At 35.9% G+C, this 27,848-nt stretch overlaps 2 protein-coding genes across 15 annotated transcripts in view; one reads left to right on the top strand and one right to left on the bottom strand.

Moving 5' to 3' along the window:
- sv2bb (synaptic vesicle glycoprotein 2Bb) overlaps window positions 1–15,781 on the bottom strand; it is a 29,808-nt gene extending 14,027 nt beyond the window's left edge. Inside the window, exon 1 of one of the 2 annotated variants that reach the window (XM_079859134.1) lies at window positions 15,462–15,781. The gene's annotated coding sequence lies outside the window, so the exon portion shown is untranslated. The remainder of the gene's footprint in view (window positions 1–15,461) is intronic. The other variant, XM_079859135.1, reaches the window with a different exon arrangement.
- Window positions 15,782–27,413: 11,632 nt separating this feature from the next.
- Window positions 27,414–27,848, top strand: part of LOC307151228 (A-kinase anchoring protein 13) — a 91,466-nt gene continuing 91,031 nt past the window's right edge. For all 13 annotated transcript variants that reach the window (XM_079859133.1, XM_079859132.1, XM_079859124.1 and 10 more), the window contains exon 1: window positions 27,414–27,768. The gene's annotated coding sequence lies outside the window, so the exon portion shown is untranslated. The remainder of the gene's footprint in view (window positions 27,769–27,848) is intronic.

Here is a 27,848-nt window from a genome sequence, read left to right as displayed (position 1 = left end):
ACACTGCGTTACAATGTGCCCCTATTAGAAATATGCTATTATATTCTATACTTTTATTAATTTTATTGAGAAAACGTGAGAAAAATGTGAATAAAGACTGAGAGTCAATGTTCAGAAATTACTAATTATTTATTTGTTTTGAACTATGTTGTATAGCTGTGTTTTCATGTGTTCGTAGTCAAAACTCAAAAATGAGTTTATATTTAATTATTAAAAATTGCCATTATTTTATATGAAAAAGTTTTTTAATTGTATTTTATTTAGAAAATATTTTAGATTGTTTTGTATATTTTTTTTATTAGATCAGATAACATTTTAAGCTGTCATATGGTCATGTTACAATGTGCCCCTGCACATGTTACAATGTACCCCACCTATGGGGCATGTTGTCACATTTCACTTCCATTCTTTCGGGGTATATCAAGAAAAAAGTATACACTGTATTGATAAAACAAAAACACATAATTGTAGTAGACATGTGGGAAATGAATGTGGGAAAAAATAAATACTCTGAACCATAAGTAGATTTACACAAACTGAGAAAGTCAAAAAGCGTTACTTTGTGCCCCGCTCTCCCCTATACTCAGTGCCTGATAAAAAATAACCTACAAAATTGCTGTGTGATGCATGTTGTGCTAACTGTGTAAATACAACAATTAGCGAATTTTAAATAGTATGTCATCACATTATTAAACAGAAGCTATAAATGGTCAAATTAAACATTCATTGTTCGGTTAGCTGACTAGTCTTTCGTAGTGCTAGTTCATTAACTTGCAAGGCATATGCTAGCTGATTAACAAGCGGTTGCAAACAAGAAGCTGAGTGAGACGGCAGAGTTTGTCAGGAGCATTAACGTCATCTCTCTGAACAGGAAAACTGATCAACTCATTAGTTCGCTTTCACAGCCTTGTTGTGTTTATAATTGCTTCTCTTGCAAACTATTCTGTTTTAAACTTTTAGCTAAACCTTTAGCTAAAAAAAAAAAAAGACTAAAGAGTTGTGGGAAACATAATGGTGATAGTATTAAACTCATGCAACCATATATCCTATGTTTCGCTTTTTACTTAAATGTGTTAATTGACTTATTTGTGTTAATTTGTTAAGATTATCATGATGATCAAAACAGTCTAAGAATCATAAACTTTTGTTGGTCACAGAATATATTTTGTGCAAGAATCCAAAAGGCAATGGAAAATATTCTAGTGGGTTTTTGTTGAGGTAAGGTGATGCTAACTTTCAGATTAGCCAACAAAAATATGTTATCACTGCAACAATATTGTTTAGCATGCTGCTAGCTGATTAGCCTGCTAGATTAGTGGCCAGTGCTACAATTGGGTAACTGGAAACGCTGTTTTGATTATCTATGAGGAGACATTGTGAAATGTGGTTTCTTTTTTTTAACAAGCATAACAAATGGCTTGGGGGTAGAATCTTACACAACATCGGCATCTAGCAACAGCTGCTAACTGGACCATGCTAACCAGCCAAATCTTGGTGTTACACTGCACAATGGCTCTAACATTCAGGTAGGCATTTCATTATTGCTGAATTCATGCATTTTTGACAGGTATGACAAATCACAACACATTAGCACTAATACATTAATACAAGGAGACAAGACTAATGTCAAATTCATTATGATGGGAGATAAAGAAGCAAAGGGTTAAAAGTAAAACACATTTAGTGTGTCTGGAATGTTCATCAAAAATGCAGAGAATGAGATTTCCCTCAGGAATCGATCCAAACAAGGCCTAATAGAAAACTGTTGTTGGGGCAAAATCAATTTGCAATCATTTGAGGCAGCGCACTCCCCTCCAAATTCCCATGTCTTGTTAAACATTACTCCCCATCTGTGCATTATATGAAAGGGACGATTCTGGCACAGCGCTGTGCAAAACTGCTAGAGCTCATTAAGTGGCTTTTTATTCAAGATTGATTCACTTTGGTTTTTTTTCCGGCTCCTGTGTGAATAACAATGGATTTGTTTATTGTTCAGAAGAGGATTGCGTCGAGGTAAATGTGCAATTTGGCATTTTCTCAGCCCGCCGGCATCTGCGACAAAGTGGCTCATTCTCTTTTGACAAAGACAAGTGAAGGTCAGAATTTCCAGATGGGCTTTTCTCAAATAGAATCAGTTGCGGCTTCATCTGATACCTTTTCCATCGAGCCTGCAGGAGACATTTGGCTCTTTGCAAACCGACACCAGATGCACATTTCTGGCTGTACTTGTGAGCAATAGTTACTATGACAATGCCAATAGTTTCTATGACAATCAGGCGGATTTGAGAGTTAAGGCAATGACTTTTGTTATTCAGGCTAATTATAAATGTTAAAAAAAGCATACTTGAGGAAATGTATAATCAATGCTTGTTTGCATGAACACATAGCGAGATCGATGACATAAATCATTTTGCAAGAGTTGCAATATGTCTAAGCCACCGACACTCCAGTCAAGTAAAGTCAGGTCATGAATAGAATGCTTTAACCCAAACAGCTTTAGAGTATTAAACATTAAACATAAGGGGGAAAAAACTGTGTCAAAGAGGGCGGAGCCTCAGCGCACACCTACCTATTACGTACCCACCCTCCAATAACCAATGGTAGTTCGAAGGTGTTTACAAGCCGGAGTGAACTTTTCCGTTAGGTTTGCTTTGGCGAGCTGTTTGGAACTCCTGAAAAGAACTCCAAATTAAGTTAGTTTTGGCCTGATTTTGTTTGAAATTACGCCACACCAGTTCATTTTTCAATTTTGCTTGGATTATCTCAGTGCCTTAAGGGTGAAGTGTGTTATTTCAGTGCCACAAGTGGCCCAAAACATAACTGCGAATACTGACTATTTTCAAATACGTAAAAAAGAAAAAGGAAAGGAAAAAATGAATGAGCTAGTAACTCAAAAATAGCACTGCAACTGTGCCATCTTAGGTGAGTGATGTGTGTATAGCAAAAGAGCTGATTTATGCATGGCAGGGCCTTCAGAACTTTCCCTGAGAGAAAACACACTGCAGCAAAGAAGACATCCGTGGTAAAAGACACTTCACTGCACCACACCCGCGTCAAGCCAAATATACAACACATGCATCAAACCATAGAAGCCTGGCCATGAAAGATTTAGTAGGATAACACTCAGTCACATGGAGCCCCGTCATTCATTATCCATGGGGATAACAAGATTCTGGTTAGTTGGTGGATTCAGCTAATGATATTCACAGTTTGAGCATGGAGACGGCAAACTGTCCAGCGGGCAAGCGTGGAAATTGAATTAGGTCTATTCTCAAATATTTTGAAGATGACAGGTCATCTGTTACTGAGTGGTAGGATGAATGTCTCCCAACAGGAAAAGGATAAGAGAGGTTTTTGGTTTGGGATTATGATGAATTGTGGGAAATAATGTGGATGACAAGGGTAACTTTTCAACTTTTAGGTTCAATTCAGGTGCATTTGGCAATGCAGCAAACCTATATTACAAACAAGTGTAAAAGTGTTGATATACGGGTAGGTGATTTGAAAAACTTATGGGAAGTTGATATGTGCGACATGCTATACTCAATCAAAACATTTTAAACAACATTTTTCTCATTGTTTTATTATTATTATGCATGCTTATCATGCTTATTATTGCATCATGTTTATATGCTCTCATATTAATTGAGGAATATTTATAGTAAAATTCAAGGGAACACATAAAATGTGATAAATAACTAATTGAAACAAAAATATATAAAAAATTATATAATAAAATAAAATAAATATTATATATATATATATATATATATATATATATATATATATATATATATAAATATTTTGAAGCTAAAATTTTACATAAATATATGCACAAAAAAAGCCATACAAAACCAGTTAAATTATTCACAAATTTCTCATACACAGAAAATTTGCTCCTGTCTACCTCGTCTTCATGCATAAAATGCCCTTTATTGAATATTCCAAGATGGCAGAACAAAGCCAAAGATGCCAAAAATGTCTGAAAAGAAGATTAGAACAAGTAAACAAAATAGGAGGGAGGCTGCTGTGAAAGAGCTGATGTGATATCTCTCCCTCTCATCATATTTTATACCTCATTATCGCAGACGTGGCACAGCATGAGAAATGACAGGCTCTTCAAATGGCCCTCATACAACACTCTTCTCCAAAATGGAGGAAAATGTCACCAAAACTGCAGGATTGCGGCTGGTGTGTGTGTAGCTTTCGGGGACAGGAGCCCAAAGCCTATTACATCTGAGTATTCATCATACATCTGATCATCACAAACCCGACTATTCACTATTCTACTATTCTACTATCCAAGATAATGAGAATGTTCTGAGCCAGTCTTAATGTATATTATAACATCCATGCAGTGTGTCCCACAATGAATAGCATTACATGCTGTATAATGTCTCAGTATGTCCTTTTGTAAAAGTTACATTTGTTATCCAAGTTGTTTTTACATACCAAAAATAAAAACTAACACCTGAAAGTAACTAACCTCTGTAAACAGCAAACAGTGTCAGTAGCCGGCCCACACTTTTTTAAATCAACCAGAAAACAAGCCAATGTGAACTCTCTCTATATACATATTCAGCATTGCTGATATTGGATTGGCTGAGAAGTCTGAATAGGGCGGGGCTTTGTAAAGTGAGCGTGGTTAAACAAAGTGGTTGGTCTAGTAATGGAAGTTTGTATGTATGTATGTATGTATGTATGCATTTGTTTGTACAAGAATCATACAATACATTGAGATGTCATTGTCTCGTAAATATAACAACATGTTCACAGTTGATTAAACAACAGTAAATTTGGACAGGTTGTAGAAAAAATAATCACATTGCTACACAATGTTGACAAAGTCATGATGATCAGAGGTAAATAAAACAAACAGAATTAAAACAACTAAGAACTGTTACATAGCATAGTTATACAATATTGTCAGCTTTTTTGTTGCATCAACAAAAAATAGTTCCAAAATGACACACTGGCCTCTATCAATTCCTGAATAAATCAGTGTTTTTGAATCACTTGAATTAATAATTCAATTACTCAAAGAAAGAAACCGGTTTACTTTCTGAACAAATCTGTTGAATTAGCAATGAATCACTTATAAAGAGTTTTGTTCATAAATGAATCAACAACAAATATTGGTCAAATGGATCAATGAATCACTCAATAAGACACTCACTTGTCGTAACCTACTGGCATAACCAATAAATAACCAGGAAAAAAAGCCTTGGATCTGCCAGCTCATTTCTCTTCCTTTAGAGGCACATCCAGTTTTTTTTTTTTTTTTTGACAATTCAGCGCAGCCAAATTAAACACAATCTAATTGCTCATAATCAAATACACAGATTGGTCTTCCTGGGTCTAAATGAGGTTAATCATATTGGTTTAAAATCTGTCCTGATAATATTCGTGCTTGTCTCTCATTTAGATCAGTTAGTAAGTGTCTTGTTCTGATGCAATCCCTGAAACATACCAGCACTGGCTGGGTTTCTTTGTCTTGCGTTACACTGCTTTTCTCTTTTTTTGAACCACAAAGCTGACTTCCCTAAACATTATAGATGTATCTAGGCTATGTGCAGTCCTTCCCTTTGGTATTGGATCTTTCTAACTCTGCAGGTTTGGACTTGAAACTGGGGCATGGACAAGTACTTGGGGTCCATTTTTCTCAAAGCACACCCTAAAATAAGCAGTGAGGGGTAATGTTTTGTAATGGAGAAGATGCTGTAGTCTGTAGTTTGTTTAAATGGGTCATACCATCTTAACCATCATGTTCTGCTGAGATTGATTTTGATATTTTTATGCTTGAGGTCCCAGATATATATACAGTAGAGTATAAATCGCATATTTGAGGTCTAAACAACTGCATTCTTACCTAAAAAAACTATATTCCATGACACAATAACTACAATTATAGTGGGTTTGCTCCTCTGCCATTGACGCTTGATGTGAGAAATCTTCACTGTCAGTCAGTAAAGATCTGGCAGAAACAAGCGGAGCGATACAAATGTGTTTCCGAGCGATATTAGTAGAATATCACATTGCTGGAAAAGGCTCTCAACCAATCAGATTCAAGAACCAGAGCTAACTTTTGTATATATAAACCAGCTCAAGCAGATCCCCAACAGTTTTCAGAGGATTTTAGTTGGATGATTTAACAACATACTGTATGCTGTGACAGTAATAAATGTGACATAGAAAACTTGACAAAGTTCAAAGAAAACACCCGCTGAGAACAAAACCACAGCCAAAATCCCATGTGGTTAACACAAATGTCACATCCTTCAGAGCTACTGCGACCACAGCTCTGATGATGACAGTGACATCTTCATTAACAGAGATGCTATTTCTAACCCAGTGCAAAGATGATCTCGCTGAAAGCGTTGATTGACTCAAAACTTGTGAGTTAAGCCGAGAGAGGTAAACTATAAAGCCTCTCCAAACACCGGCAACCTGCTGTTAATTCATCATGATCTGACCATGAAGCTCCTGTGTAGCTTCTGAACTCTGCCTCAAAAGCTTTTTATAAATATGAATCACAGCTCCAGGAACACAGATTCAGAATTCATTTTCATGGCTCCAAAAACCTGCAAGTCTCGAAGGAGCCGTTGGCGTCAGAGGCTGGGCAGCAAGATGATGTCTACACCAAATTAAGTTTTCAGAACAACAACAACAAAACCACCTCTGGTAAGACTAATGCAAAACATACACTCAAAAAAAATAAAAAAAATAAAAAATTGAATTGAATTGAATTGTATTTTAATTGAATTATTGATTAAGGATTGTTCAATTATTCAATTAAAATATGTAAGTATTCAATTCAATTTGATAGAATTTTACTATTAATTGAAATGCATAAATCTTAAAAAAAAGTGCACAGGCACTTTATTTCAGCGGCCCATTTAAAATACAGTTATTTAAATGATCTAAAATTCACATTTGAATGATCTAAAATACAACTTTTTAGGTTAGATAATAATTGAAATAATAAAAAAATTATATAAAATACAAATAATTACAAATATGTGTGAATTACAATGTTGCTTTAATATTTTTTTTTAAATTAAAAGTAGGTATTGACAGAATATGCTGAATTAAATTACTTTAGCTGTTTGAATGTCTTTTGAGCTAAAGAAACGGATTTGTGAAGGAATCATTCTGGTTTTGTGAACCAGATCAACTGATTCATTGAGAAGACCTGACTCAAAAAAACTCTTTGTTCAAAAATGAATAGTGTCAAGGAAATTATGGTGGATCTTCATTAAATAACTTAAATTTAGGCCAATTTCCAGCCTATTTACTAAATATAGTGCATGCATCTTATGAAATGCTTTTATGGTGCTTTTAAGTCCCTATTCATTGCAAGAAAAAAAGAGACAAATACAGAATAAATAACCTAAAACTTGATTGGACTGGTTCATTTGGATTGGTTCAGGTTCATTTTGGTTGAACTACTATCCCTTTAAAAAGATAAGAGTCTGTCTGTAATGGTTAAGGCCCTTGAAAGAAGACCAGAGCATTCATCCCCATGTCCACAAGTCAGTAAATGATCTGTGTTATCACTGAACTTTATCTCTGAGATGTGTTTGAGGGGAAAATAACAGAGAGAATCAGTTTGTGAGATCAGTTGTTGTCATGACAGATGAGAGCTGCAATTTAATCCTTCTTAATACTGCGGAAATGTTATTCTGTCCACTGGCCACGAATGGCTTTAGATTACTCTCTGTCCCTCGGAGCTGGAGTGCATAGATGACATGAGAAACGGATTTATCTGTTTCTTGTCTCTCTGTTGTCTCATTGCATTTTATTATTGCTGTAGACATCTGATTGCAGCTAGCGTCTCTCATCATTGATAAACTATGGCGTGGAGCGTTCTTTGCTCACTTAGAGGAGGAAATGACAGTCTGCCTCTGTGAAACAAAGCTATTGCTGTTTGTTTTGTATTGTTTAACTGACTGGTTTCATGAGCCACTAAATTCATCAATGTACAACAAAAAACTCACGTGACTTTGCCTCAAAAGTGGATGTAATTAGATGACTGGACAAACCAGCGGATCAGTTTCCTTGCACAGCAGCTCAATTGTTGATTTAACTATTCTAAAATGCCTGAGCCAAACTCAGAATAACACATTGCGTTTTGTCTGCGCACCGAGATGCAAGTCATTTATGATGTACGAAAAAAGAGCAAGAGTGGCATCCCTGAACGCAAAAACTTCCATTTTATTAGATATTTTGTTGCAGGAAGTGACGGTTTTGTTCTCTTGAACACATTGGATGCGCATTTTGCGCATTAATTAAAGGCGCAGTACGCTGTTGATATTTGAAATCACCAAAAGAGACACGCCCCTACCCAAAAGGATCACACCCCTATCTTGTTAGCTCCGCCCCCAATTTAACAAACACGCTGCACTGAAAAAAATGATTCGTTGAATTTACTCAATTTTTTATGGTAAGTGGTTCCACACAATTGATTTAAGCTACATTTAAACAAATGCATTAAGTTGAACTAAAATGTAATACTGTAAATTCAACTTAATGCATTTGTTTAAATGTAGCTAAAATCAATTGTGTGGAACCACTTACCATAAAAAAATGTAGTAAATTCAACTATCATTTTTTTCAGTGTGCATGTACCTCCCCACCATGAGTGTATATGTATATAACTGTTCAATCCACTTTCAACAGCGTTTCTCAGAATTCGCTCACTGCACCTTTAAATTCACAGCTTTGGATGAAATCTTTGCTGATGAGATCAATATGAAATCAAAATTTAATGCAATTTCCTTTTTTCACATTTCTGATCTGTAAGGCTTCATCAGTCTTTACTGCAAAGGCAAATATGAATGTTAATCCTTCATCAAAATGTAATTGCTTGTTCATCCTCTGTAGCGACTTTCCAACACCCACTTTTCATAATGCAATCAATTCCCACAGGACAACATCAGTTTTTCTTGTTGAATACCCAGTTTCACTCAGAAATGCATCATATTATGGAGGTAAAATGGGTTGAAAACTGGAAAAACTACTATTAATTCATTGTTATTCTGTTTTTTTTTTTTTAAATGTATATTTTTTATTGTATGTATTAAAACCTGTCTAAATGTCTAAAATCATAAAAAAATATTATAATACAAAAATAAAAATGAGAGAAAATAATTTATAATGATTTTGAATAATTGATGTCATCCATAGCTTTGGTGAGAAGCTTGCATCCTGGTTAACAGCAGCACAGTGCGTGTTGATGTATGTTTCCACACAACCCCTCCCAGCATTCCCCTCTCCAGCTCTCCCTAGATGAAACAGCCAGCTGGGTGTTACATAACCGTTGCTCTCTGAGTTCACGTATGCACCTATTTTCCTGCTCCCGTGTGCAGTTTCTCTCCCTTTAATCATGCGCTGTAATGCACAAAAAACAATGAGCTGCATAAAAACAGATATTTACACAATTCGGTATTATTATACTGTGCTGTATGCAATATTCATGAAAGAGTCAACCTGATGGATATTTCACTGGATATATGAGGGTTAATTTACATATTCATCAATTAATTACAGTAAAGGCCCAGGTCTTTTCAGACATCTGGAGAACAAAATTTGGATGCTTGACTGGGATTTTTCTATATTAAGATGCATTTTTAAATCATCATTTTATTAAGTCATGAGAATAAATGACATTAATAATTTGGTAACACTTTATTTTAAGGTGACATAGTTACATGTTACTACATTAGTACTTACTATAGAAATAACACTAAAATATGCATAATTACAAGTAACTAACCCTAAACCGAATCATAATCCTAACCGTAACTCTACACTAAAAACATGTAGTTAATTAATATTATTCAGTACTTATGTGAGTACAATGTAACTACATCACCTTAAAATAAAGTGTAACTGGTATGCTCATATATATAGTAATTCATGCTCAAACATATACATATATATAAATAAATATAGAATTTTCCACAAAATGATAAAGAAATTATATATTATATAAAAAACAAATCATAAATAAATTATTTAAATAAAGAGGACAGTCTTGTAGAATTATTGGTTATATTATCTGGTTTGGATGAAACATCACATCCTGAAAGATCTCTAATAGGTGTCATGCATCAAAGGGTTAAATCTAATACCTTACAATGAAAGCATGGAAATTAATTCCATGCACATGCATTTTGAGATCTACAATATTTTCCATCTTTAATCTTGTGGTAGCCACACATTCGATAACACGCTTTTAATACTATCACACACACGCGCATAGACAGATTGGGAGGGATAAATACAATCCGAGAGGTCCATTAAGCTGAAGAGGAGACGCGCGTCTCACCCACCTCTATTTGAGCTTGGAGATGCACACATTACTATTACAAATTTAAAGTTATTGATCGATTCCCGTGCCTTGCAGCTCAGCAGCGCACACATAAAACATGCTGTGTGAAGGGTTATCAAGATCTCCAATAACAATAACAAGACTCCATTTGTGGCATAGCACGTGTTAACTGCAACAACTAGTGTTAAGTCTAGATAGCCTTCATTTTCAGAGATTTAGTGCTGATAAGCAGGAGTGGATCCCACACTGTATCATGTCTAGCATCATAACTCTATGGAAGCCAGAGGTCTCTATTAGTGGTACCATTAGGAACAAGCTAAATCTTATTGATTTCCTTGGCATGACGGGAGTCACAAAATGTCCTCGCATCCATTAACCAAATGATACCCTTTTCCAGACCTAAATTATATTTAAAAGGTAGGTGAATGAGAGCGAGTCTATAGTTAACATGAGATAATTTATCAACTCTTATTACAGCTATATAATATTTTAAATTGAAAAATCAGTGAATCAGCTCCACTTGGACCCCAAAAGTAGATTGTCTTTGAAATTACATGGGCGTCTAACATATAACTGAACAGATTGTCGAGTATAGCTTTTATGAAATATCATTTCATATTTTTTACATTTCAACTGGTATTAGACACAAGATAAAACCAATTACTTTTCATCAAATGCAGTGCAGGGCTGACGTCAAAACTCGGAAAACTAATTCACTAGTGGTTCCCTTGAGATTTTCCGGTGGGGTTTTTCAATTTATAAGTCAAATAAGGTCTGTGGTAAACATAAGTTGATGAAACATAAATTACACAGACCCATATAGAAAAAACATAATTTTGAAGCTGTTACGTTAATAAAAAAGAATCAAGCGTATGTTTCTAATTAAGTTCCTAAGTAACTCGATAAGAACATTTGGTGTGTGAGTGTGTGTAATTTACATTGTAGAACAAAACGTCCAAGTATCGTCAACTTATGTTTACCACAGACCTTATGTTACTCATAAATTGAAAACCCATTATTAAAACCCACAGAAATCTTGAGGGAACTGGTGAATTAGTCGTCCGGGTTTTGACGCAAATTTGCCCCAAAATTTGCCCCAAATTCATGCTATTGGTGGAGCCTGTTGCTATGTGTGGCTTCTCAAACAAATAAAGCAATGTTCTGAAAACACCACAGTTTTTTTTGTACTTTTTGGAGACTTCAAAATGGCTTACTTATAGTCTAACCTGATTTTATGAGACAACATAACTATTTTACGCTTTGGCGATGGTGAATTCATTTGAATTCGCACAATTTGAGTAGGCCTATTACAAAAACAGATTTTTAGAAGAAAAGACTAAGCTTAAATCTAACTCTCAGTGGAGTATAAGAAAATCGTACAAAACCATAGAAATTAGATCATACAAATTCACCTCCAATGCACCAAAACGTTAAATACTTTTGAAATACCATGAGGGTGTGTTGTATACAGTAGTCTTAGTATATTAAACAAGAATAAGAAAGCTTTCAAAATGCATCATCTTTCTGAGTTAAAGGTACAATATGTAGTTTTTTTGCTTTAAAAATAGCAAAAATCACTATATCTTGTTATATATTTTTTTTAGTTGTGTACTTACATTATTCCGACTGTTTCCAACAACTTTCAAACCAGGAGAAATTTGTAATTTAATTCGAAGACACAGACCGTTTCTTTATTTCCGTTTTGTCGCCGTCAATGGCGTCATATCCGCGCTGTCCCTGGTTTCCGCTCGTATTGCCATAGTAACCAGAGCTATGAACCAGAGCCCTCTGATAGTAACCAAGGCGACAGACGTGGACAGCTGTGTAGTTCGTAATGTCTATCTGCACGCTGTTATTGTTTCGTTCAAACATTATGGACCATGGCAAGCAGACTTTGGATAAAAAAGGAGAACTAAAACGAGAATCAATATCAGCGCGGTGTTTTCAAGATGCCGAGAGCTCCCATAGACAGTATATAAACGAGAACTCCACATCCAAGACTTTGACCGCTCCTACATGTACTTTATTAAACAGGTGTGCACATTTACATAAAACTAATCAATGTTATATAGTTCAACAATGATAAAATGTTAGAATATGATCTGTATGTTATTCTAATGTTGATCTAGCTTACTGCTAGTCTCATACAGACAAACTAACACATAGAATAACATACATTTCAACACATTCAAATGCAGTTTAGTGTGATAGTGTAATGTTAGACCAAGTGAAACAGCGTTGCGTTACCTCACAAGTTTAATTTGTCTAATAAACTGACCTGTGAGTAGTAATTATGCACTTGCGTGTAGTTCGGTAGAATGAAATGTCCATTTTTCCTTTTATATCCGCGGGACTCGCGTCACGTGTGGAGCTGATACCTGTCTCTTAGCAATCCCGACCTGCTTCATATCACAGTCATGATAAAAACATTGATGTATTTACTCATCCATAAACATTATTAGATCGGTCGGCTTGACGTTGACGACAAGATCCATAATTCTTAGCAAATGTTGCGTCATCAAACTACGCCTTTGTTATTGTAAGAGGTTAGCGACCCCTAGCGGCGAAAAAAAATTACATATTGTACATTTAAATGTGATATTTAATTTTTAAAAAATGGCTTTATTTTGTCAATTGCAAATTATTAGTATTTTATGTACGACCAGTGATGTCAGCAGAAAAGGAAAGTTGTTTCAGGAAAATCACATTTTGATTCAAAAATGACACCGACAAGCAAACAGCAATGAACCATTCACAATTCGACCAGGAATGCACATTGACTTAAACACACATTAACTCTTAATGCACTATTCAATCATATGTAGGCTACACCACAACACATGCCTAAGATAAAACATTGAGGCTCAACCTCTCCAAATGGGTTTTCATAGTTAAAACCAAAGAGTTTATCAATGGGCATATAATATCTGTTCAAATGCATAGTTATTCAGTTAAAAAGCAGCACAAAGGGAATAAATCACAGAGGCTCAGGGAAAAGCCGCCATGTTGATCTATTAGGGAGAACCCTGCTGTGAGCAGAGCTCTAGTAAAATATTAAAGAGTCTGCAGACATCCACGCACTTCCTCACTTCAGCAACATTTCCTTCTACGGCTGACTATTATTGCATACCTATATATATATGTTTTATTTATTTTTAATTCCATTTGTTGGTCATAGAAAGCTCCTCACTGACAAGGAAACTGAGCTTTTGTGATGCTTAACTAGATGTATTTGTGCTTCATTGTGTTGATATCTGTCACCTCTTGGAGATTTTTTGAGACATACAATCATGAATCCCTGAGCCTCATGATTTTCAGGGAAGTTCTATTCCAGCTTCTTCTTTTTTTTGCTTCCTCTTGAGATTTAACGTCCAGAAAAAAGCTTCTCTCGCAAACATAAAACACAAGCCAACTGTAGGACTGCAAAATTGGCAATACACTAACTGCCAACGCTAGATTGAAAAAACAGAAGTCTTTTAACGAGTTCCACTCTTTGCACATGCTCACATTCAATTCCGTCCAAGTAGATTAGTTACAAATGATTAAAAACATGAGCATTAGATAAAGTTAGTGGTGAAATTGAGTGTGAAGTCCCAGTTTAGTCACAGTAATGGTGGCAATTTTTCATACGGTTTCTTACATATAACCTAATTCTTTGTATCTCATTGATCTCATTGGTAAAAGCTAGTACATTTCACAACTTCGCTTTATATTTGGATCATCGATGTATATATATATATATATATATATATATATATATATATATATACATACATATGAACATGGTCCAATGTTGAAACTAAATTTAGACTACAAAATATTCATTAAAAAGCTAGTTTTTTTCTTTCTTTGTAGAAATGAAAGACATTCCATTTGGGAATTGTGTGCTATTTTGAAAAGTCTTCGCCATCTCTTCTAGGGAGCTTTAGACTCGTTTCTGACAGTGGAACATCTTACACTATGATGCAAAAATGGGTCCAAATTTGATGTAGCGCTTCTACTAACTCAAAGCAGTTTCCAAGATCTTGTTTTCAGCCTGCATTCCCTCGCCGAGAGGTGCCTCTAATAAGTCATATATTTATAACATGTTTTCTGCCTTTGATCACCAGAAATCCACGGAGGAGCAGTTTGAAAGCCACAGAAGACAGCTAATGATCCAAAGAAATCTAGGAGGGGGAGTTTTTTTTCTAGGTTTGCCAACATGAATAAGTTCACCTGCAGTTATATGTACATACAGTATTATTTACTACATAACTAGCTTCATCATGAGCTTTTTGTATCTGAGAAAGGCTATAATGGTGATTCTGGTGCCCGTGAGACATTTAGAGGATATAAATAATGCATATGTTTTTATCCATTGAAAGGAGATCCCCCACCCTTCAGTACACAACTAGCACGCACACAATTTATAAATACACACTATTAACACACAACTTGCATTCGCCCACACAGCACAAATACACACACACACAAGGTGGAATGCGCTGAAAGTGATACATCAAAACATCAATTTTATAATGTAATCAGTTCACACACTTGCATCATTGCACATCTCATTTTCATGAAGTTAATGATGCTTTTTATGTCTAAAAGAGAAGGCCAGCATATCTCTCTTTTCTGCGAGGATCAGTAATCTGAAAAAGCAAGTTTTGTAATGCTTCCAGCACAACTTCTCTCCACGATTGATGACCGCTCTTCTTTCCGAAAGTGGCGACGATTGTGCACTTTATCATATTAAATGATTGCATCACTTAGTCTCTGCGGGAGAAATATTTTCACTGTGTATTGATTACGTAACTGCTTCCAAAATCTACTAGGCAGCAACCAGACTCTTATTGATTCATTCTATAAATGGAAGCATCACCTAAACGCTTCAACGTCTTCGGCTACAGTTGAATTTAAAGAAAAACTCCCTTTACCTGAGTTTTCTGTGCAGTAATGCTCTGTGAGCTTCAAACATGGTTATTCCCTTTAATATTTCATAAACTTTTACTCTGCAGAGTCCCCCACTGCAATCTCTACTATGGACTTTCATGGCAAAACAAAACAGAAAAACACATTTGATACACAATATCACTATATATATATCTAATACATAATACACAAAGAAACAAATCAACTTTCTTACCGTTGAATTATGCTGACTATGCATCAAAATAGTCCCTCTATTTTAAAAAATGTGAAAATTTGAAATACCCCAAAAAGCTGTGTATCCGGTAATGACGGCCTGTGTTCAAACATGAGAAAGAGAGAGAGAGAGAGGGATCATCCAGACAGCCAGCAGAGATGCTGAACAGGAAGATTAGGATGCGAGCGCTCTTACACACACTCTCCTTCCCTCCTCCCGATCCGTTGATTATAGGAGGAGCTCCCAGAACACGCCCAAGCTACTCACAATGGTAGAGTCCATCCCTACCTCTCTGCTCCTCGCTCACTCCCACATGTGCCAGAGCTGGCGTGAGGGAGCAGCGATTGTTTGTGATAGAGAGAGAGAGAAAGAGAGAGAGAGGGCGAGAGAGATGGAGGGAGAGATATTGTAGAGAAAACATGAATGCACATCAGGGAGGAGGGCAGATGGATAGCTGCTGATGGGGGGGGGGGGGGTCTTTATTAATGATGGATGGGGTTGCTTCAGTGGACTGTGATGAAAATGCATATCTATCTATCTATCTATCTATCTATCTATCTATCTATCTATCTATCTATCTATCTATCCATCTCCACCTTACATTCACCCCATGAAAGGGAAATGCATCACTATTCTTCACATATTGTTTACCAACTGCAGTGCTCTCACCTGGCAAGGTGTGTGTGTGTGCCAAAGTGCGTCAGGGTTTGCCATATGGAAGTGCTGCATAGTCTGTACTTAAGAACAATGAATTGCCTAAAGCCTGATGAAAAAACCTCCCACAGCTCACATGTGAATAAAGCAGATGTCGTAAACACTGTTGTTTCACCAACTCGAGGCTTTCTGCTTGACCTGACACTGGATGTATTTAGTTACGTATTTAAACATTATTTATTATGATTCATTAGTGTTGACAGACATATGTGACTTAATTAAAAAATATGTGACATCCTGATTTTTCTTGTGTTCCCTGCACGCATTGTGTTGGAAATGGAATCATTAAGATGTTTTATGTTTTCTAAAGAAGTCTCATATGCTCACCAAGGCTGCATTAATTTGATCAAAAATACAGTAGAACATATTGTAAAATATTTTTTATAAATTTAAATGTACTAATATATTGAAACAGATATGTATTCAGTAATTCAATATATTTTATATAATTATAATTGATATTTATGATATTTATATATATGAAACATAGGCATTTAACTAATATAAATACCAATATTTAACTAAATATTATTTTGTAATTATTGCAAAAAATATAAAAAAGAAGACAAATTAAATGAAGGAAACATTTTTTTAAATGGTTCATTTAAATGAATAGTTCAAATAAACCTTATATGCTATAAGGTGCAAAGCAATATGACAGTTAAATGTGACATATTTCCATTCATTGGAAATATGAGCTTGGTGCAAGTGCAATGAAATATGACAAAAACAGTATATCTTTTCCCGTTTATTGGAAAAAATTGCTTGTTGTTACTAAAAAAAGCTACACTATTTAAAACAGCGACTATCGGTCAACAGAAAGAACGTAAGGAGTGTTGTTAATGTTAGTTAGTTACTCTCCAACACTGCCTCAGCATCAGAGTAGCTTATTAGCACGAAATGAGAAAACAATAGAGCAATAGATATTTTCGAATAATGCTCATATGGATAAACAACCATGTTCTACTCCTGTATTTCTGCACCAGCCTACTACATAATAGATTTTGAGCCTGCTGATGAATACATTCATGCAGCATTTATATGGTACAGGACGAGAGATCTAATATGGAGCTCCAGCAAGTGCAGTGTGATTCAAATGCTTCCTCCATGTGTTCCTCCCCCTGCCCACTGGTCCAGCCCCTGTCGGCAGACCCAGTTGGTTTGACCTGCTGCTGCTGGGTCGTCATTATAAAGAGTGGATGTCCCACACAGGAAAGGGAAAATCTCACTAATCCCACACAACATAATTCTGCTTGCAAGAGGATTAGGGTCAAGCATTGGGCACAGCCCATGACCAGATTTAAATCATACACCCTTGCCCACTCCTCATCTGCCATCATCATCTTCATCATCATCATCATCATCATCATCATCATCATCGCCCTTTACCCTGAAATGAATCAAAACAAGGCACCTTTTGCGGGTGGGAAAACATGCCCTAGGCTGTCAGGTCAGTCGTGTGATTGTTAAAACATGTTTCTAAGCCAAAGCCTGTTTCTGCTTGGGTGGAAATGAACTGTTTCTCCATCCATGTGAGGAAGACAGGAACCTTGCAGGTTAAGACGCCTCTTGAGACATCTTTGGCAAGATTAAAGTTTTCTGCAGTCTTCACTTCATATGAAAGACAAACGCATTTCTAAAGTCAAACATCAGTAACAAAACATTGTTACACTTTACAATAAGGTTCATTAGTATTACATTAGTTCAAATGAACTAACAATGAAAAGTACATCAATCACTTATTAATCTTAACATTTTCTAATACATCATTAAAATAAAAAGTATTTGTTAATGCTATTTAAAAGACCTGAGCTAGCATGAACAAACAATAAACAGTTGTACTTCAACTAAAGTTAACAAAGATGAATAAATACTGTAACTTGCACATTGTTAGTTAATGCATTATGTTAACTAATGGGACCATGTATAAAACATGGCCTATAACAATTGAGACATCACAGCATTAATAAAATAGATATTCATTTTGAGATTCGCTAAAGATAACAGGGTAACACTTTAGATTAGGGAACACATATTCACTATTAAGTAGGAGTTTTCCCTCAATTACTGCTTACTGATAGTCAGTAAGATATTGTTGTAGTGATTATGTTTAGGTATGGGGAAGGATTAAGGGATATAGAATATGGCCATGCAGAATAAGGCATAAATATGTACTTATTAAGTACTAATAAACAGCCAATATGCTAGTAATATTCATGCTAACAAGCAACTAGTTAATAGTAAATAGTGTTCCCTAATCTAAAGTGTTGCCAATAACAGTATTATTAAATTATTAGATTAACTTTAGGTAAACGTTAGCTGATGGCAAAAGTAATTTAATTCAAATGTAAAAGTAGAAAAAATGAGCATGCACAAATATATATCCAATATTGAATAATAAATGAATATTGCCAGATAACCGATGTGGTACCAATATATTGTGCATCTAAATGTGCAAACTGGTGCTTAACGTACAAGTAAAATGTTCACATATAAGTATAATGACTCGATAAAAACCCAATATTCATTCAAAGACCTAAAGTAAACCCAGATTTCCCCTGCAGCACCACAGAATTATTAAACTTGATGCAAACATTTAATTTTTGAGACAGCTACTTAGAGAAAACACTCAGACGGGGTCTGTATAATGCAGACTCATTGTGCTTATTTCTGCTGAAGTACTCTTCTGGCTCGAAAACAACGTTCCTTGTCCATCACTTAGGAATGATGGGCCGGGGATTGACCGTATGCGGTATATTCTACAAAGCACTGGCTTGCATTTAATTTGAATTAGATTTTTTTTTTGGGACGTACAAATCAGTCTACGGCACTCTAGTGCATCAATAAAAGTGAAACCTCAGATGCTGATCCTTGGCTATGCCTTGGAAAACCAGTGATTGGCTGGCATCACTCGACTCTCTGAGTAAAAACTGGGCTGCTGGGATTTGTAGTTGGTATTTGGTAGCTCGAGTGTGGATGGACGTTTGGTAACTCTTGTCAACAGATAAGTAGACAAGTCTTTACATTAATCAAACTGCGCCAGTCGTCAGTAAGCTCTGGAACAGATCATCATTAAAGTCTAGGACTAGAGAAAGACCCCCCAGTCCACCATGAGGTATAAATTAGAATGGGACTAGCAGTAAACGCTTTGTCGAAGCTCTCATCTGCTCTGGAGGATCCGCCAATAAAACCAGCAATAAAAACGAGTGATATACTGCATGAGTGAGAACATGGTGCTGAGATTCACTGCAGTGTGGGACCTTGGAGCATTTAGTCATTCCACTTTCTTAATAGATCAATTCAATATGATTTCAAACACAAGTGGAGTAGATTACTTCCTTGTAGTTGGGTTTTCATTATTCCATTATGAAATTTATATGTATGAATATATAATTATATGAATTATATGAATTTTGTGATGTGACAAAAAAAATGCAGGATGGAAACAAAATGTTAAAATTCAAAAATGAACATAATTATTATTATTATTTTATTTTTTAATAAGAAGACATGCACATAAACCATTACTGAAAAACATTTGCCAAATAAATATCCTAGATGTGCGTCAAACATCTCATGTCAACAAGTCATGTGACTGAATAATAATAATAAAGAAAACATGTCGCTCTTTTCATTCTACTCACAGAGTCACAGTCTTTCCTCAAAATTCTACATACAATTACTTCCCAGAAGTTACACATTTTACTGATGTCTCCATGAAATCAAAATTGGTGTTTTGCAGCTTTAATCTACGACTGTCAGCTTTGAGGTCATTTATATGCTACTGTACCTCAAAAAGTTGACCAAGCTCATATGCAAATGTGAAATGTACAGTGTTTCCCCAGGGAAAATGTCTCAAAATAAAATGTGACTTGCATAATGTTTCAATAGGAAATATGTCAATACAGAAGACAATGTTCCTCTAACCGTTTCATAAGGTGTGACATGAAATCTTATTTTTGAAAAATACTTTCACTCAGCTTAGCTGGCTATCAATATCAGCAAGCCTCTTACCCTTTAAATGAAGAATTTGTCGAAAACACAAATAGTACCTGGCAACCCATAGAGATGCCAGGTGCACCCGGTCTGCATGTGGGGGTGGATTATCTATTCATCTGAATAGAGGCAGGGCTGCTGAATAAACAAACCACAGAGGTTGATGTCTCGGCCGCCTTTGCTCTCTTGAAGCAAGCAGCAGATAACCATGTCGCTCTGGATGCCCAATTATCATATACTTGAGTGTGCTTACACCATAGAGAGATAAAATACTTCACACAAATAATTCACACTCGGCTTTCTTGCTATTATGCTATTTTAAAGGTTCCTAATTTTAGGCTTACATGCATGCAAGGTCAAAATACACTTAAATGTTCTCATAATACACATTGCAGAATGATCTCTTTTCTCACAGTGCCTGAAACGTTTCAATAAAGGATTTGTTCTCTCTAAACCCCTGTTTATGGGAGCTGGTTTCCACCACTTTTTTCCTCAGAGAAATATAAACTCGCAATTGCATTTTATAAAGTCAGAATTGTGAGATATAAACTCGCAATTGCATATTATAAAGTCAAAATTGCGTGATAAAATTGCAATTGGGTTGACTTTATATCACACAATTCTGAGATAAAAAGTCAGAATTTCGAGATGTAAACTCGGAATTGCATGAGAAAAAGTCAGAATTGTGAGATAAAAAGTCGCAATTACCTCATTTATTTTTTATTCTGTGGCGGAAACAAGTTTCCATACCTCGTTTCTAAGAGCAACTCTGCTCTGATTGGTCAGATTACTTAGTCTGTTGTGATTGGTCTACCGCTTACAGCGCCTGTTGGAAACGAAACGCTCATTACCATATCTGAATTTCAGCTCCGGAGGCTTCCTCAGCACTCGTGCACAGTGATATAAATCAATTTGGGCCCGAATCCTCATCCTTTGGAAGTGGACTTGCATTCACAGCATAGAAAACTGCATCTTCTCGACATGTCAAGCAACAAATCTCCCAACAAACTCTTCCAAGCCTCGGCTACAACTGCAGTGTTTAAGGGTCTTTCGAGGGCAGCCAATGAAGACCATATAGGTTGTCATTATGCACATTTGTTACAAACTTACATAGGTTTGAGCAGAAAGTAAGACTGGAATTACTGACGACTCGTTTCAGGCAATTCAGAATTGATTCTTTCTTTTAGGTGGCAACTTTATTTGTCGTGCACTTTGATCTTTGAAACTTTGCAGACCTTTTAAATTCACAAACAGCTATTACACACTGCATGAAAGATAAAATACAAAAAGGGGACACTTTAAAATCTATTTCCATGAATGCTTCTTATAGTCAAAACAACATCCCTCTACACACCCACATGCCTCTTATTCACAATAGAGTCATTATGTTTACCATATCTCATGGGCACAAGTGCTTTGTCTAAAACTCTATTAGTTGTGCATTGTTGTTGCTAATGGATTCTGCTGGGCTACGTGCTTTTTTGTTCACATCCACTAGTGAGTAGCTCAAAACATCAGTCTTGGTAATTATAGACATCACTTTGTGAAATTAACCTGCCCAAGACTGGTAAATTCAACTAATGAGAGGTATGACATTTAGAAACCTCTCAAGTCTTGTATCTTTTCTACATTTAGTGTCTCAGTTGGAGACCCTAGCAAAAAGGTCAAGCTCATCTCTTTGAGCGATTGCCTTTCTGAGTGACTGTGACTCAGATTGGAAAGGTGTGGATGATGTAGGGAATAGATCCGGGCTTACCTGGCCGACGTCTGGAGTGACTTTGGAGGTCACACACATCACACCGGCTCATTAATCAAACTTGAATAGTCTTCTTTTATCTGCCTTCCAATGGCCTTATACAATGATACATCTGACACAGAGGCAAAAAACAATGTCAGTGCAATACATTACCAAACACAAGTAGTTTATATAGTCATACAGACATTTTAAAGGTGCAGTAAGCGCTTTCTGAGAAACACTGTTGATATTTAAAATCAACCTGAAACAAATTGCTCCCTTTATTGCTTCCGCTCCCAAAATGCAAGAACACATTGCGGAAGCAAAGAGAAAAAATACTTTGGGAAAAACTTAGCGAAGATGACGAACGAACAAGGAAGAACAAAAAATGAACATACAGTACACAAGAGTAAGAGTTTGTTAATAGTTGCCAGCAACACACCAGCTCCAGACACACAAAACTGTCCTGTTACTATAGCTAACATTACAACAGCATATCTTGGTTCTGTGAAATATAGTAAAACAACACAACCACGACGTCTGTTTTCAGGCCTTCTCGCTTAGGTCTCTACTACTAACGTGGGTGCTAAAGATTCTTTTTCCAGTGATATTCCTCTGACCTTTTCTCTTTTGTTAATGTCTCTCAGCCATCTCTCTTTCTACACTCTTTCTTCAAATCTCTCTTGCTCACTCTCTCTCCTCCCCCATCATGAGTGGACACGCCCCCTCCTGCTGATTGTCTACAATTGTGTTTTGGTGCTCGGTCTGATCCACTTTCAACAGCTTTTCTTTTTTAAGAAATTGCTTACTGCACCTTTAAATCAAAGAGAGATTAATAATGAGAATTATTTTCTATTATTAATTTTGTGAAATCCATTTATGGCTTCAAAAATTATGCCTGAGGAGAAATTAAAGTGTATTTAAAATGCATAAGATTCCAGTATAACATAGATGTGAATATTTACGCTTATTGTGTGAATAATTTTTAAACAATATAACTGTTTTCAACACTGATAATAATAAGAAATGTTTTTTTTTAGCAGCAAATCAGCAGATTAGAATGATTTCTGAAGGATTTCTGAGTAATGATGCTGAAAATTCAGCTTAGCCACACAGGAATAAATTACAAATATGCACTTCAACAATCTATCTCTGAAGTCATGCTACAGGTGCGTTCACCCCATAAAGACCCCATAAAAAATTATTCTTTAATAAATATAGTTTAAATATTCCACAGATAAACATCCTCAATTCCTTCATGCACAGTTTGTTTTTCTTTAGTTATTTGAATCTCTTTGCTCCAGTAATTTGCTCTGGCAACTTATAAAATTAAAAAAAAAAAAAGAAAAAAAAAAAGAAACCTTAATTTTGTTTTACCTGTTGCTGATATGCCGATATCTTTATCACACAAGGTGTTCCTTTTGTTTTGTATTGAGGGGTTCTGGTTCAAGAGAATGATGCAGAAAGAGGAGGGAGAGAGTGAGAGTTCCTTGATGCAGTCTGTGCAAGGACTGAATGCTAATCAGACAGAGGCCTTTCCCCATGCTTACAGCAGTGCACATACATCTTGTCAGCCCCTGCAATGATACACACATACAGCCACACACACTACAGGTCCAAAGACCCTCCCTTACAACATTAATAACCCAAACCCGGTTACTTTTGCTTTACTCCTGGTGTAAAAAAACACTAAATAACAGACAAATAGCCTACATGTACATATTAACATTTTATAGACAAATAAGTGCATGTGCAAATGATTCCCCCTGGGGATCAGACTGATCGTCTGTCATCGTCATTGCAGCAGCAGTTCTGGAGACAGATGTTTTAAATGATCATTTAAAGGGTAAATCACACTTGCCTGAGTAAAATGTTTTCTGAATGGTGAAGGCGTAGGCTGCCACTAACAGCTAAATAATTCAGCAATATTGATGTGACAGTACACAAGCTTTGCCTGGCAATTGTCATATAAAATGAGAGCACGCAACGAGAGATGGAGATTGTGATGCTCTTTTGTAGTCTGTTTGCACACTTTTGTGTTTCAAATGAACTAAATGCAAGCGAAATAAATGAATAAACATGTTTCAATATTTCTGTCTTTAGAGAAAAAGCCTATTTAGCTGTGCTTTTGCATAAACACTTTAAAATTGACATAGCTAAAAAAAACAGTATTTCATTATATCAGTATTTCCATAATTACAAAAAAAGTACCATGGTGCTATAATGTTGCTTTGGAAAGACAAAAAAAATAAAAAAATAAATAAGTAATTAAATAAATAACATACATTTATTATTATTAGAAGCGTATATTATACATAAAGCAATAATCTAATCATTTAAATAAAAAACTGATTGGGGTGGTAGATGCATGGGTTGGAAAGTTTTGTATAGTAAAACTAAATCATTCTGAGATCAATAGCGTCCTCTACAGGTCAGATATAACACTACAGGGGTGCATAATTATTATTATTTTAGGCCTACAGTACATTTGGGACAAATCTCCCAAACATTATTAAAATAATGAATCCATGTGAGATCTGCGAAATATCTGAAGAACAGTGTTCAAAGCCATGCAAACTAGAACAATTGAGAACAACTCTGAATAATTGATACATTTTTGCATCCTTTTTAACATTACGGCTTAGCCTGCGTCAGCATAATTCTATCAATTCTAGCAGAATTTTATACACATTTTCTGCTAAACTTAGCAACTTATTTCATTATAACCATATCGAAAGAATCGCTTTTGGGGAAGAATCATTTGTTCTTCCATTCCCCTAATTATTTGGTAATGTGCCACAGCAATGTTTTCTATCAATGAAAATGTCAAATTCACCAATACATTTTACATATACTCACCAAATAAATTAATATGTAGACATGAAATATTCATTTGTGTTGAAATTATTTTATAGTTTTACTTGTAAACCTATATTACCAGCTAAGAAATAAAAAAAGTCATTAGGCAATCCCCTGGTTTCACAGACAAGGCTTAAACCTAGTCCCAGACTAAAATGCATGTTTGAGCTGTTTCATCTGAAAGCACTGATAGACAGTATCTTAAAATATGTCAGAGCCATTGTTTTGTCTCAAGATACACACCCTTAAGTGTTTTTTCTAAGGCACATTTATAAAAGCTACTTAAATGCCCTAATTGAACTAATGCCTAATCCTGGCTTAATCTAAGCCCTGTCTGTGAAACCAGGCCTATATGTACAAAACCATTTTACAGTAATATTAATATAGAAGTCCCGGTTTCAGTTACCCGAAATATATTATAATGTATTTGCATTATAATGTACTATACTTGTATTAGTAATATAATATTAGTAATGTAATATTTGTATTATAATGTCCAAAATGTATTATAATGTACATAAGCATACATTATAAAACATTATACAAATGATACAAAAATATATAGACTTTTTTTAAAGCATTTTTACCAGAAGTTCACAAACATGTCATATTGTGAGTCTCTGCTGGGCAGCGAGTGTCTGAGATCAGTGTGTTCTGGAGCAGCCCAGCATGACAGGAACCGGAGCCAGCTTTCCTTGTGTTCTCTTATTTATTTAACCCAAGACAGACCTCAGAGAGAGAGAGAGAGAGAGAGAGAGAGAGAGAGAGAGAGAGAGAGAGAGAGAGAGAGAGAGAGAGAGAGAGAGAGAGAGAGAGAGAGAGAGAGAGAGAGAGAGAGAGAGAGATAGAGATACAGATACAGAGAGAGAGAGAGTAAGGGAAAAAAAGGTGAGAAATACAATTTCACCCTTGCTGTGACCAAAATTGATCATGCCACAGACTACACATACTGTACCTTGGGTTGAAATTCACCTAATAATCCATGTTTAACCAGTCCTACACATCCTGATCTGAGCAGGATATGAACCGGAGTCTCCTGCATGGGAGGCAAGCACTAACAAGGACGCTAAGGACATCAGCCTCTAATGTTAGATGCTAGCACGCCACTTGAGATCAGGGGAGTGAGGTTTACACGCACAGCTCTTACTGGCCTATGACAGTTACACATATGCAGGGCAGAATTAGGCCAAAACCCTCTATTAATCCACATTGAGAAAAGAGCCATCAAATGTTGTGTGACCACAACTCTTATCATTTTAAAGCCTTTCAAAATTCAGCTGGTCCTGAGGCTCCACAAACAGACTAAACACGACTAAAAATAATTTACACCCTCATCCACAGAATACGGCCCAACCAAATGATTAATGCACAAAAACAAAACTAGCTAATCAGAATGAAACAACACAAAACAGTATACATATTGTTGTACTATACAGATTAATGCACAAGCTCAATATGTACTTGGTGAAAAAAGAGACTGCATTTCACTAGCAGCAAAGTACATCAATTCCTGCAACAAAAAGAGGGAAGAGTAGTCCAAACAGTGACACACACACACACACACACACACACACACACACACACACACACACACACACACACACACACACACACACACACACACACACACACACACACACACACACACACACACCTCAAAGTACATAGACTGTCCTACTAAATGCTTTACAGTGTATAACTTGTCATGCCAATAAAGCTCATTTGAATTGGAAATTTGAAAGGAGTCTCGATTCATTTAAGAGCCAAAGAAAGCACCACAGTCCTTGATAGACAGCAGACACGTGGTAGCAGTGAAACCAGAGAAGACTCTTGGGTCTTTTCTCCATCTTTCATCTCGGCTGCAGCACTGTGAGGAAGGAGAGGAAATAAGTGCGAAAATAAAGAGGGGATTTATTGGAACTACATAACTAAAAGAACACACAAATTGGCATTACATGGTATACAGAAAGTTTATCTAGTCCTATCTTAATTTAGGATATATAGACAAATAATTTAGACAGAGATAGATAGATAGATAGATAGATAGATAGATAGATAGATAGATAGATAGATAGATAGATAGATAGATAGATAGATAGATAGATAGATAGATAGATAGATAGATAGATAGATAGATAGATAGATAGATAGACAGACAGACAGACAGACAGGCAGACAGACAGACAGACAGACAGACAGACAGTAAGTATATAGAAATGATCACAGTTGTAATATTTGAACTGGACACAAGAGGTCACCCACACTCATTTTATAACTTGTTATTTGGCATTGAATTTTCATTTGAAACATAGAACAAAAAATATCATTGGCGTTCAGCAACATGGCTTCTTAGACAGTCATCGGTTATAAATATGAAATTAATCAAATACATAAATAAAAAACCTTTAAATAACATTGGACCCTAAACACTACAGTCATGACTTTAACTATACCCATGTAAAATGAATACACCACAATATTAGTATCCGTGCACGGTAACCTACTTCAAGACAGATAAATGAGTTTGACCAAATATTCTCTTGAAGCTCTTTGAATGAATCCACAGTGAAGCACGCGCCAGGCAGGGCTCGGGTTTGTAGAGACACCTCATAGCTCCCACTAACTGTTGGTCCCGCCCTATGAGGCGTGCGGACTAGAAGAATAGAAGTTGCAACAGTGTAACAAGTGATTTGTGTCTGACTTTTTACATTCGTCAAATTCACAGCGTAGAATAAAAGTTGCAACGTTGTAACAAGCGGTTTGTTGCGAAACATTTTAGAACGTTTTTTTGTACTCCAGTCAAACGCTGAAGCACAACATTGTAATAAGGTAGTTTGTGTCGCCGCGTTCATTGCACAACTAGTGGAATAGAAGGACATCTCGGTGTGTTTGCGGTAACTAGCCAAAGACTCGTGGAAGACGATGTTGGATGGTGTTTTGTGAGCGTTTAAAGGGAATGAGAGTGAACGAGGGAAGCACGCTTTGAGCACTGCAGCGTTCGAGGTAAGATAGCCTTGGTTTTTCTACCAGGACTGCTGTAAAGTCATTGTGTAGTGTGATGTTACCTGGTTGTTGAGGATTTC

This window comes from Squalius cephalus, assembly GCF_949319135.1.
Source record: "Squalius cephalus genome assembly, chromosome: 23".
Classification (NCBI taxonomy): domain Eukaryota; kingdom Metazoa; phylum Chordata; class Actinopteri; order Cypriniformes; family Leuciscidae; genus Squalius; species Squalius cephalus.
Note: the sequence above shows the minus strand (reverse complement) of the source record. Positions and strands in the feature narration are given on the sequence as shown.